This window comes from Sceloporus undulatus, chromosome 3, assembly GCF_019175285.1.
Source record: "Sceloporus undulatus isolate JIND9_A2432 ecotype Alabama chromosome 3, SceUnd_v1.1, whole genome shotgun sequence".
Classification (NCBI taxonomy): Eukaryota; Metazoa; Chordata; class Lepidosauria; order Squamata; family Phrynosomatidae; genus Sceloporus; species Sceloporus undulatus.
Genome location: NC_056524.1, coordinates 7,223,354 through 7,235,590, shown reverse-complemented (window position 1 = coordinate 7,235,590; position 12,237 = coordinate 7,223,354).

Genomic DNA, 12,237 nt, shown 5'->3' with positions numbered 1-12,237 from the left:
GAGACATTTCTACTTCCAGCCCCTGAGCCTCCAGGAACTAAACAATGGTCTAATCTGCACTGCAGAATTGATGCAGTTTGACACCTTTAACTGCCATGGCTCAATGCTACGGAATTCTGGGATTTGTAATTTTGTGAGATATTTAACCTTCTCTATCACAGAGTTCTGGTGCAACCACAAACTACAAATCCCAGGATTGCATAGAAAGTAGCCATGGCAGCTAAAATGGTGTAAAACTGCATTAATTCCACAGAACAGATTAGGAGGTTTATCGCACAGGCCCTAAACAGGCCCGCTGCATTTCAAAACTCATGGAACAGGATAGGGCAGTGATGGTGAACCTGTGGCACGCGTGCCAGAGGTGGCACTCAGAGCCCTCTCTGTGGGCACACGCACCATCATCCCAACACAGACTTCACTAGAGTTTGTCATTAGAAATCTAGAGAGATGTGGCACTTTGCAATAAATAAATGGGGTTTGGGTTGCAGTTTGGGCACTCGGTCTCTAAAAGGTTCTTCACCACTAGGATAGGGCTAAGAACTGGAGTTTACCGCATACTGGAAAGTTGTTCCAAAGCGTTCTCAGAAATTGCACCCTCTGGAACAGATGTAGGACATGATTGGAATGCCTGGCACAGTGGCGACTTTCCAGTGTGCTGTAAACTCCAGTTCTTAGCCCCCATCCCATTCCATGCGCGCCTGTGCACGTCCGTTTTGAAACGCAAAGGCCCGTTTTAGGGCCCGTGCGATAGACTTCTAGGTCTCTAGATGATGTTGGCCCAAGTAGAAGATATTACAGTCTCACAGCAGCTGAATTTCCTAAGCCAGGCAGTTCAGTGCCATTGGAGAAAAAAATGTAGGGTTGTTTTTTTTCCTTTTCATCCACTAGTATGTAAGAAATCCATTTTAAGGATCTAGTGGTACCTCCCCACTACTACCGTATATACTCGTGTACAAGCCAATGTCATGTATAAGCCAAGGGAAAGTTTCAGAGTTAAAATCTTGGATTTTGATATGGTCCATGGGTAAGTCAAGGGTAAAACCTAGGGGGCTATAAGGAAAGATAGAAAGGGGGAAATACCATTTCCAACCCTCCTTCTCCTTCTCTGGACCTCTCCCAACTGATTCCCAGGTGCTGGAGGAGAGGTTTTAATATCGGATTGAGAAGGGAAGCAAGTAGACATAAATGGAGAGTCCCCGCCACCCATATGAAGCATGGTATTGCAAAATGGACCAGAGAGAGAAGCAAGTGTTTTTAAACGGGGAGTTTTTTTTCCATAGGAAGCAAGGTCTTGCAAAATGGACTGGAGAGATGGTTTTAAATGGAGAGCTTTTTCCATAGGAAGCAATGTCTTGCAAAACAGACTGGAGAGGGAAGGAATTGGTGTTAAATGGAGATTGGGGCACCAGGCTTGCTTGCTTTAGGACCTTTCTAAGCACTACTGGTCTATTGACTCGTATATGAGTCTACCCAGAATTTTAGGGTCAATTTTGGGGCATAAATTTCTCAACTTATGGTTGAGAATATATGGTACTTGCAAAAAGAAGTTGGGGAGAGTAGGGTTCACATCCCCACTTTGCCATGGAAACCTACTGGTTCTCATCCTCTGAGGAAGGCAATGGCAAGCCTCCTTGGAAAAAAATCTTGCCAAGAAAACATTGTGATAAGTTCACCTTAGAGTTGCCGTTAATTGGAAATGACTTCAAGGCACACAACAACACTGAATATTTTTACAAATTAAATCAGCAGTTTTGCTTAACATAAGCATTTAAGAAGAACCTTCCTGGATCAGACCAAAGGCCAATCTAGTAGAGCATCATCCTTCCAGAGCTGGGATAGTTCATTTTTTTGGAGTAGAACTCCCTGTAGCAATGGTGACTGGGGGATTGTGGGAGTCACTGTCCAAAAAACAAAGGCACTTTCCAAACGATAAATGAATAAATTTATTCAATAAATGGATAAATCTCTCCTAACATTGTTTGTTATTCAAAGTGGACAGCAAAGCCATTTGAGGGTTTATTACCCAAAAAAGTAACTTTCTCAGCCTCTACATACACTACTAATGGCTAAGAACCACACGTCAAGAACAGTAGGCTAAAAACAGCAGGTTAACTAATAGCTAACAAAAAGAATTCCAAGGCTCTGATTCAGAGGCATGTTATTTGAATCCTGGAGGAAGTGTATAATAGCTATTGTGAACACCAGTTATGCAGGATGGGGGACTTGGGTAGCTATAATCTCCAAACCAAACCTTTTCAAGCTCTGATCATGAGCAAGATAGCTTTATCCTCCCTGAAATACAAAGCTCTCACAACTAAAAGATGCAAAAAGTTCATACACCCACAAACATCCGTATGCGAGAGCATGCAAATGCATTCAGCAAGAAGGCAAGAGTTTTTCCAGAGACTATAAAAACCAGCATTCAAGCTCCATAACGTAATCAGCATAAAGAAAGGTCATGTTCCTGTGTGTAAATCAGAAATATCCTTTAGAGTAACTGCATGCGGAAAAATGCTTGAAGGGTGCACAAACCTCATCTGTGATCACATAGTTTGAATGTATACAAAAGCAAAGGGAGAGTTGCAATGGGGGGGGAGACTAGTGTTCGATTCTAAGCTTGGCCACGAAACCCACTGGGTAAGTCACATGCTCTCAGCCTCAGGGGAAGGCAATGGCACACCTCCTCTGAACAAATCTTGCCAAGAAAACCCCATGACAGAGTAACCATAAGTCTGACCATAGCCTTAGAGCGACCATAAGTCAGAAATGACATAAAGGCACACAACACACACACTCATAACTTTTTTTTTTAAAGGTCTCTTGCTTTCCAATAGTTGTTAGAGTTGCCAATACTGGTCTAGATTGCCCCAAGGTCTGATGACTAAGTATAAAGCAGCTTCCCAGTTCCGCTTTTCTGCCTGCTACCAAATCAAACACCACTGCGGGTGTGAACGCAGAAACTTAATTTTCTTTCCAGCCTCTGATCCTCTTATTCATTTTCATCCATGCATGAAACCACTCAAATTAACACCCTGCAAGGCCCCGCCACTGCTCAGCTGAGCCATAAGGCTTTGCTGATAACACCGCTTTGCTTTCGTGCCCACAGAGCTAACCTTGGCTTCTCCCTGGCAGGCAAAGCGCAGCCAGGCAAATAGTAGAAGGATGTTCAACACACCCACACAGATACACACTGCAGATTAGCCACAACATCTCTGCACTGGTGGCGGTGGTGGGGTGTCACAGTGACCTTAATGCTCAGGATAAGGAATTTATCTTACCAGAAATGCAGCTCCAGCTGTGGCAGTTAAACTGGTGTTGACCTGGTTCAGAGCAAGTTCAAACAGACGGGTTGACACATGCTTGGCATACTTAAAAGTGGAAAAGTAGAGGCCAGCCTTATGGACAAAGAATTTTGCATATATGCACTTCAGAACATGTGCTGGAAAATGTTGAATTAGATCAAACTGTGACCTAGAATCAAGTTGTCCGGAATGGTGGCACTTTTCCTAACTCGTTCTCATATTTTCAGAGAAGTAAAAGTGATAATCTCTTGAAGAATAAACAGGAGAAAGGGAGGAAGGAAAAGAACACAGCAGCACATTTAAGACTAACTGGTTTTTATTTCTGCTTGAGCTTTCATGGATATAAACCCACTTCTTTGGATGCTTACAGAATATTAATAAATGCTTGAGTATAAAGCATATATACACAGCTGTGGGAGTGGGATGGCATGTAATAGGATTGAGATGGATGCAAATCATGGCATGTGTGAGAGAGAGCATGTGCTTTCAAGTTGCCTATCAATTTATGGAGACCCCATGGCTTTCCTAGGTTTTTCTTAGGCAAGGAATACTCAGAAATGGTTTTGCTAGTTCCTTCTTATGAAATCTAGCCTACAGCACCTGGGATTCATTGGTGATCTCTCATCCAATTAGAGCTGACCCTGCCAAGATCAAATGAGATCTAGTGGGTTTATATCCATGAAAGCTCATGCAAAAATAAAAACCAGTTGGCCTTAAAAGTACTGCTACATTCCTTTTTTCCCCTCCTCCCTTCCTCCTTTTCATCCTGATGTTGTAGTCAAAGACATAGGAGTTTATCACATGAAAGAGATTAGGAGTTTATCCCGTGAATCTCCTGGAAAAATCACTTAATTACACAAAACAATTTCACACGACGTCACACAAAACCCATCATTAAAGTGTTCACAAAGAAGCAGTAACGCACATCTTTTTACTTTTGATATTTCTGTGACAATGCATTTCCAGTATCACTTTATTTGTGCAATTACTCGCCATTTTCGCTTTGTTTGGGGGATGCATTAAATGTGTGTTAATCTCTCCTTGACGCATAATTACATAATTTCTCCAGGATATTCACGGAATAAACTCCCAATCTCTTTCGTGTGATAAACTCCATAGTGTTGTCCAGCCTGTAGCCCAGAGATTTCAACAGACACTGAACACATACTTTCGAGCACCTCTGAGATCCAAAACACACTGCAGAAATAATCCAGTTTGAGACTGCTTTAACTGCCCTGGATCATTGCTAGGGAATTCTGGGAACAGTAGTTTTGTGCGATATGTAGCCTTCTCTGTCAGAGAGCTCTGGTGCCACAATAAACTCCAATTTCCAAGATTCCCTAGCACTGACTCAGGGTAATTAAAGTGGCCTCAAACTGGATTATTTCTGCAGTGTGTTTTGGACCTGTTCAACAACAAGAAGGACGAGAAGCTTTAAAAAGTCAACTAAAAGCTTTTTCAAGATATTCTGTACCACATTCTGTACTTCTTCCAAATATTGCTATTAGAACAACATCACAAAAGGCTCTATCCTCACTGTGTATGCTGTACCTATTTATTCGGCAACAGTTTGTACTGTACTGGCTTTTTAGAGTAAACTGACCATTAAACATTTCCTGTATCGGGGGGGGGGGGAGTATTTAAAGAGCATATTAAACCTCTCACTGGAACCTCTAGAGCAGCTGCAACTATAAAATGCACTTTTATAGTGTGAACTGCAGGGATAAGCCAGAAATGGAAGGGAAGCAGGACTCCTGCTCAGGGATCCATATTCTCAGGCAGAGCACAAAGCCAATCACAAACTAATGAAACCAAAGAAATTTAGGTTGTATCTGCACTGCAGAAATAATACAATCAGACACCACTTCAACTGCAGAAAAATCCAACCTGACACCACAGCCATCGCTCAATTCTACAGAAGTATGGACTTTGTAGTTTGTTGTGGCACCAGAGCCACACACAACGCATGTGTGTCCATATGACACATGCCCCGACTCTGCCCCCATGGTGGTGTGATGCCACGCGCTGCTCAACACAGTATGCAGCATCACGGTGCTCCTCTGGCACTGCATTCACACGAAGCAGCGCTAAAAGAGCACCTTAAAGCCATGGTGCCACAGCTCTTGTGCCCTTTCCAGAGTGCAAAAAGGAGCCGCTTTTTGTGCCCTGGGAAGGCCAAGTCGTTTTTTACTTTTGGCGACCCTAAGGTGAACCTATCACAGGGTTTTGGTTTTTTTGGGGCAAGTTTCTTCAGAGAGGGGGTTGCCATTGACATCTTCTGAGGCTGAGAGAGTGTGACTTGTCTAAGGTCACCCAGTGAGTTTTTACGTTTGGGTGGAGAATCAAACCTTTTCCATCTCCAGAGTCGCAGTCCAACACACAAATCACTACACCACACTTGCTCACAAAAGGCTGTCCTATAATGGGGTTTTCTTAGCAACATTTGCTCGGGGCAAGGTTGCCTTTGTCTTCTTGAAGCCAAGAGAGTGTGATTTGCCCAAGGTCATCCAGTGGGTTTCATGACTGAGCTGGGAATCAAACCTTGGTCTCCAGAATCATAGTCCAACACTCACACCATTCTATCCACCTGTAATCATCTTCTTTTCCTACTGTTTTGCTCAGCATTTCTGTCTTTTCTAAAGAAGTATATTGTGTCATGATTTGCCCACAGTATGACAGACTAGGTTTAATTATTTCAGTTTCTAGGAAGAGTTCAAGCTTGATTTCCTCTTGGACTCATTCATTTGTCTTTTTGGCAGTCCTTGGTATCTGTAGAACTCTCCTCCAGCACCTCTTTTCAAATGGGTTGATTCTCTTTCTTCACTGTCCAGCTTTCACAGCCATACACAGAAATCAGAAATACTATCAGATGGCATTCCATAATATCTTTACACTTGTACAGGCCAGGAAATTTAAACTCCATTAGTAACACAAAAATATATTTCTGGATCCATGCTAGCAGCTTTGAAAGCTTGCAACATGTATTTTGTGCATTTTGGTTGACCTCATAAAAGTATCATGGTTTTGTGGATTTTGCATATTATTGTATCAGGAAACTGGTACAAGGAGAAGGTTAGAACCTTTGCCATTCTAGCAAACTAATTTAGATTGGGATTAGGAAACACTTGTGACTGTTAGAAATTGGGCTGGTTTTTTTCCTCCTTTTAAGAGGCAAGCCTCTAAATAAGATACGAAGATATGATTGATCTCATGCCTAGGTTGAGTCATGTCTTGCACAGTCATCCAAAGCTTTTCAGACTGCTTAACAGCAGAAGTAATGAACAGGTTTTAATTGCTTGTGGCATTATATATGTATTGGGCAATAAATCTAGGTTTGTTAAGACAAGGAGAGACAAACATTTATAGTTTGTAAGCCTGAGGGCAGGGAACCGTCTAACTAAAAAGATTGCATGTACAGCGCTGTGTAAATTTACAGCGCTTCATAAATAAAGGTTAATAATAATAATAATAGTTTAGCTGAACAACAACAGAAGACATTGGGGGCCATCTGTCATTATATAAAACAGTGCTTTTCAGGCTACCTGATGTGAGGGACTGGCAATTGTTATTTTCCAATGTGCCAGGGACCAGCACTGTATTTGTGATGGCTGGCTACAACTGTTTCTTTCTTTCCTGGAAACTCACCAGAGACCAGCAGCCAATGGTCCAGGAACCATCACTGTGAGTAGCACTGATATAAAGGATACCTCCAACAAATCCCCAAATCCACAAAATAGCAACACCTTTGCCCAACAAATCAGAAAGCATCAAGTACATCATGCAATCTTCTGAAACGCCATTGGCTTCTTCATCAGGCAAAGGTGTTAAAAATGATACAGGAGAAGTAAAAAAAAAAAAAAGAGATGATGTTAAGAGTCACAGGCCAGGATACAAACGACCACATCTACACTGATGGGAAATCTTGTTCAAACCTTATAGGAGGTTATCACACACAGACAGGATGACGGGATCGCACCCCCGTCTTTATCCCGTCTTTGACTGCAATCCCACAAAAGATTTTCAGATTGCAGCACTATTCTCCCATCATTGAAGCAGCATTGCATTAACACCAATTCCCATTAATGCAAAATGCCGGGCAATGCCGCTTCAATGATGGAACAATGATGGGATCTTTGCAACTTTGTTTGAATGCCTTTTGTGAGACTACTTTCTCGTGCTTTCTGGACGGGATAAGTGCGACGTCATATGAAAATCTTCTCATGCTATAAGAATGAGACAAGGGCAGAACAAGGACATTTCATCTCCCATCTAATAATCTCCTCAGTAGCAACACATTTTTCTGTTCTGCAGCAACCCTGTTAATGTCATACTCACTTTGGTAAGAACGGAGTAACCCACCACACATTTCTCTTAGGCGAACTCACATCAGTGGGAAAGGGTGATCCTACGATTATCACGTGTCCTATACTTTGCAGCATTTTGGGCCACACGGCTTGTGTCTCCTCCACTTTCATCCCCAACTCACATGCTCTCAGCCTCAGAGGAAGGCAATGACAAACCTCCTCTGAACAAATCTGGCCAAGACGACCCCATGATAGGATCGTCTTAGGGTCGCCATAAGTCGGAAATGACTTGAAGGCACACAACAACAAGAGTGGGGATATAAGGTGTGCTTGTGCACTTTGATTTTTCTTTCTGTACTACACAACCCTTGGGAGTCCATCTTCCACTGGCCTCATGAAGGGGTGTGTGTGTGTGTTGTATACACCCCATCCCAGGGGATCCCCACTGAGACATGGAGAACTGGATTGCCAGCCCAGGATAGTATGTGTAGAATTAAGTGGCTTAGTTCTTTAGGGCCTTTCCTCTCCTACACAACTGTTAAAGGTATATGAGAACTTTGCATGCCACAGGACACTTATTTTAACTATTTTAATTTTAACTGTCAGCTCATATACTGAGTTCTTCCTTCTTTGGCCTCGGTGTTCCCTAGGATTGCTAGAATGAAAACTGTAGATGGCCCTATATCTTTAAAAGGAAAACCCTAACCATAGGGCAAACCACCTCTGAAGAAACGTGCCAAGAAATTCCCATGATAGGGTTGCCATAAGTCAGAAACGATTTGAAGGCACGCAGCAACAACAGACAATGGGGAGAACCACTTCGCCAGTCAAAGTATGCAAGGCTGAACTAGATGGACAAATTTCCTGAGCTTGTATCAAGCAGCTCTTTGTTGATACTATCATATGCAAACACAAAAGAACGCAACCCCCAGAAGAAACCACATTTATGTCACCTGTAAAATAGCATGGTCAGTTTCATTCACCCACGCTTTGTTTGTCCTGTAACTTTGTTGCAGGTCTAACTGGATTTGCAACATACCCAAACCCTAGGAAATTCAGCTGACAAAACACAACAGGAACAAACCCCCTTAAGATCTACTGGCTTTCAGCCTGCGGCAAGGAACAAAAACAGTGCAATAGTTCCAGTTTCTACTGCGGTGGGAGGAAGAGCAGCAGTTCTGGCAGACTTGAGGACTTTTGACTAGAACTCTGAGATCCACCAAGTGCAATATGGGGCACAAAGCATACAACACAGCTGGACAACCATGCCAAGGTTGGGGCCAACGGTTATCCCCTATGGGCTTTTTCATCCAACTTATCACTGAAATAAAGGCTTTGGAGGAAGGCACTTGGCCGTACAAAAAAGGAAATGTTTCCAAGTGGTTTGATGCACCTTTCACATAGAAAATCAGAGGCACATTGTGCAAAACATCTCAGGGGATTACACACAGGGCCATACAAAAGTGAGAACTCAATTAACATAGCAAGATGGATGGGATGGAAGCTTGCCCTTCCCAGTCAGCTCAGGCAAAAGCAAACTGCTGCAGCATCTCCTAGCTTGTCTGTTGTTTCTCTTTAAAACCTTTGCCATCTCAACCACATTCTAAGGTTCCAGTTTTCACTGGCAAAACACTTGGGGAAGGGGATGCAACCCTTCCCAGTTTTCAAGGGACTGAAACAAAGGAAATAAAAGAAATGCAGAAGAATTTCCTTCTCCATTAGCAGTTGCTGTCTTTTCAACTCAGTACTATAATTTAGGTGAGCAGTTTCTTAAATCCAGACATTTTGCAATAATCTAGCTAGGAGATCCCAATCTATCCCCTGTTCCCTGGTCAACTGCCTCCACCCACATTAACTTCCTTTGTTCTGAGATTCTCAAGTTGCAAAAACCATTACTGAAGATTAAATCGGAAAGACAGAGAGAACTGTTCCCCTGAGTTGCAGTCAGGAGACTGGGTGGAGGGTTTCTCTTAACCGAAGTGGCTTCATTTTGCCTCCCAATCCTTTCAGATGGCCTTGTTAAGTCTCTGAGAATGGTCAATGGTCTCTTCTTTTGGCAAACACACAGTTCTTTTTATGTCCATATTTATCTCCATTTTCATGCAGGGATGCATCCAGCTTTGGGAGTCCAGGAACCAATTTTGGCCTTCTAAAAAGTGGCGCCATCTGTGTGTTGTGTTTATGTGCCTTGAAGTTGCTTGTCGACTATTGGTGACCAAAACCAAACCACAAAGGAGATGGTGACACAGTATAATGAAACTGTAAATGGCCAAAAATAAACTGCTTAGGTTGTTGCTGTTGTTGTGTGCCTTCAAGTTGTTTCCGATTTATGGTGACCCAATCACAAGGTTTTCTTGGCAAGATTTTTTCTCATAGGCTCATTTGAACTTCTCCAGAAGAATAGAAAAGAGGGAGAACAGGGCATCAACAGCTGTGAAGACAGACTAAGACCCTCCAGTTATAACAGATGCAAAAAAGAATTCATTCAGTCCAGGCTGCTTCTCATTCCGCCCTCCTCCCGCACATGACCAAGCCAGACAACTGCATTATTGTCCTCTTTCAAATTCAAGTGCTTTCTGTCTGGGCAAAACCACTGTCTTCTGTCTGGGTTGGGGGGAGAAGTGCAAAGAAGAGGATGTTCTTCCAAAATGCACACATGTATAGTTCTCCAAAAAAGCAATGACTCAGGGATTAAACTGAAGCCATTAAAACTCTTTGGAGACACTCAGAGGGATGCTCCTAAGAGGATGGAATGCAGAAGCAAGGTATGTTTTGCAGTTAGGCCTGAAATGGCAAATCTGGGAACTGTGATATTGTTGATACCCAGAGATTGAATGAGCATGAAAAAAGTCCCAGTAGAACAACCTCAGAGGGGAAAGGAAGAATCTCAGGGTGAGAGCACTATCCTGAAAAGACTTTATATTTTTTATTTGAATAGCATCCTCTTTGCAACTGCTGTTCTTGTTCTTGTTGCTTTTAAATTGTTTCAGACCTATGGTGCACCTGAGACAAATCTATCACAGGGTTTTCTTGGCAAGATTTCTTTAGAGGAGGTTTACTCTTGCCTTCCCCTGAGGCCAAAATACTTGCCCAAGTGGGTTTCTGTGGCTGAGCAGGGATTCACACCATGGTCTCCAGGGTCATAGTCCAGTGCTGAAATCACTACACCTTGCTGTCTCTCTCTTTGCAACAGTGCTCAGTGTGTAATATATCAGGTGCTTAACGTATCAGGGACTGTCATATGTAATGTCACCAGGGTCCACCTCCTGTCAAGTTCCCTATGAGTCATCTCTAGATTCCAGATGTTGACCCTGAAATCTCAGGGCCCGAGAAAGTCCTGTCCTGGGAATCTTAATGATAGAAGTATTGGAGAGGTTTACAGGCCTTCTTAATCATCCTAACAACAGTCTTGCATGGTAGATTGTTACTTACATCTATATTGCAGACTGCAAGGCTAAGACTAAGAAAGAACTGAGACCAACAGCTAGAAATCAGACTCATGAAGTTTTCTCTCCTCCCTTTAGGGTTTAAAAGTTTCATCTGAAAAAACAGACAGCTTTGCCATTAAAAGAACAACTCTTCTGCCACCAACCAGAAGCCCTCCAGATGCACTGGGCTACAACTCCCATCATTCCCAGACTGTTGTGGGAGGCTACCATAAGGCATGGCAAATTAAGACAAGAACTCTTACTCTTGCCTTATCTTGATGTCCTACGTACAATGTACAATTGTCCCTTCGCCTTTTGCAGATTTGATTATTCAGGGATTTGATTAACTCCCGAGGAATCTCTATGGTCAACCTCTGCCAAAAGTCACACTGGAGGACCTAGAGATTCCTAGAGAGAACCATTCTCTAGGCATTTGTAGGTCCTCATCTTCATTATAACTACTACTGCTACTACTCCTTTGTTGTTGTGTGTCTTCAAGTCATGGTGATTGTAAAGTGAAACTATCATAGCGTTTTTGACCAGGGTTTTTGGCATGATTTCTTCACTACTGCGTTATTTTATAGTAGTATTACTTTATTTTATTATAGAACTAGCATAGTGGTTTGAGTGTTGCACTAAGACTCTGGAGGGTTTGAATTCCTGTTCAGTCATGGAAACTCACTGGGTGACTTTGGGCAAGTCACACTCTCTCAGCCTCAGAGGAAGGGAATGGCAAACCTCTTCTGAACATGTCTTGCCAAGCAAACCCCATATAGTGGACAAGTATGGAAACCCTTGGAGGTATTCTTACAACATATTTAAAAATACAGAATAAAAGCTATACAAAATCTTCAATAAACAGTATAAATATAAAAGTTATTCAAAATACAATTCAACTATTTAAAATTCATTAAGAGACAATGGCTGCATCTACATTACAGAATTAATGCAGTCTGACACTGATTTAAATGCTTCAATGCTATGGAATTCTGGGATGTGTAGTCTTGTGAGCTATTTAGCCTTTCCTTCAGAATACCAGAGCAAAATTAAGTGTAAATTCTTCACTGAAGAAGCTCACCTTTGACCAGAGATCAGTGTACATGATTTCAAAGAAATCAGCCAAAATAAATGTGTTATTGATCGTCCAGAAGAGGAAATAACTCCAGGGTGACCAACGCCTTTGCCACATCACTTTATTATTTT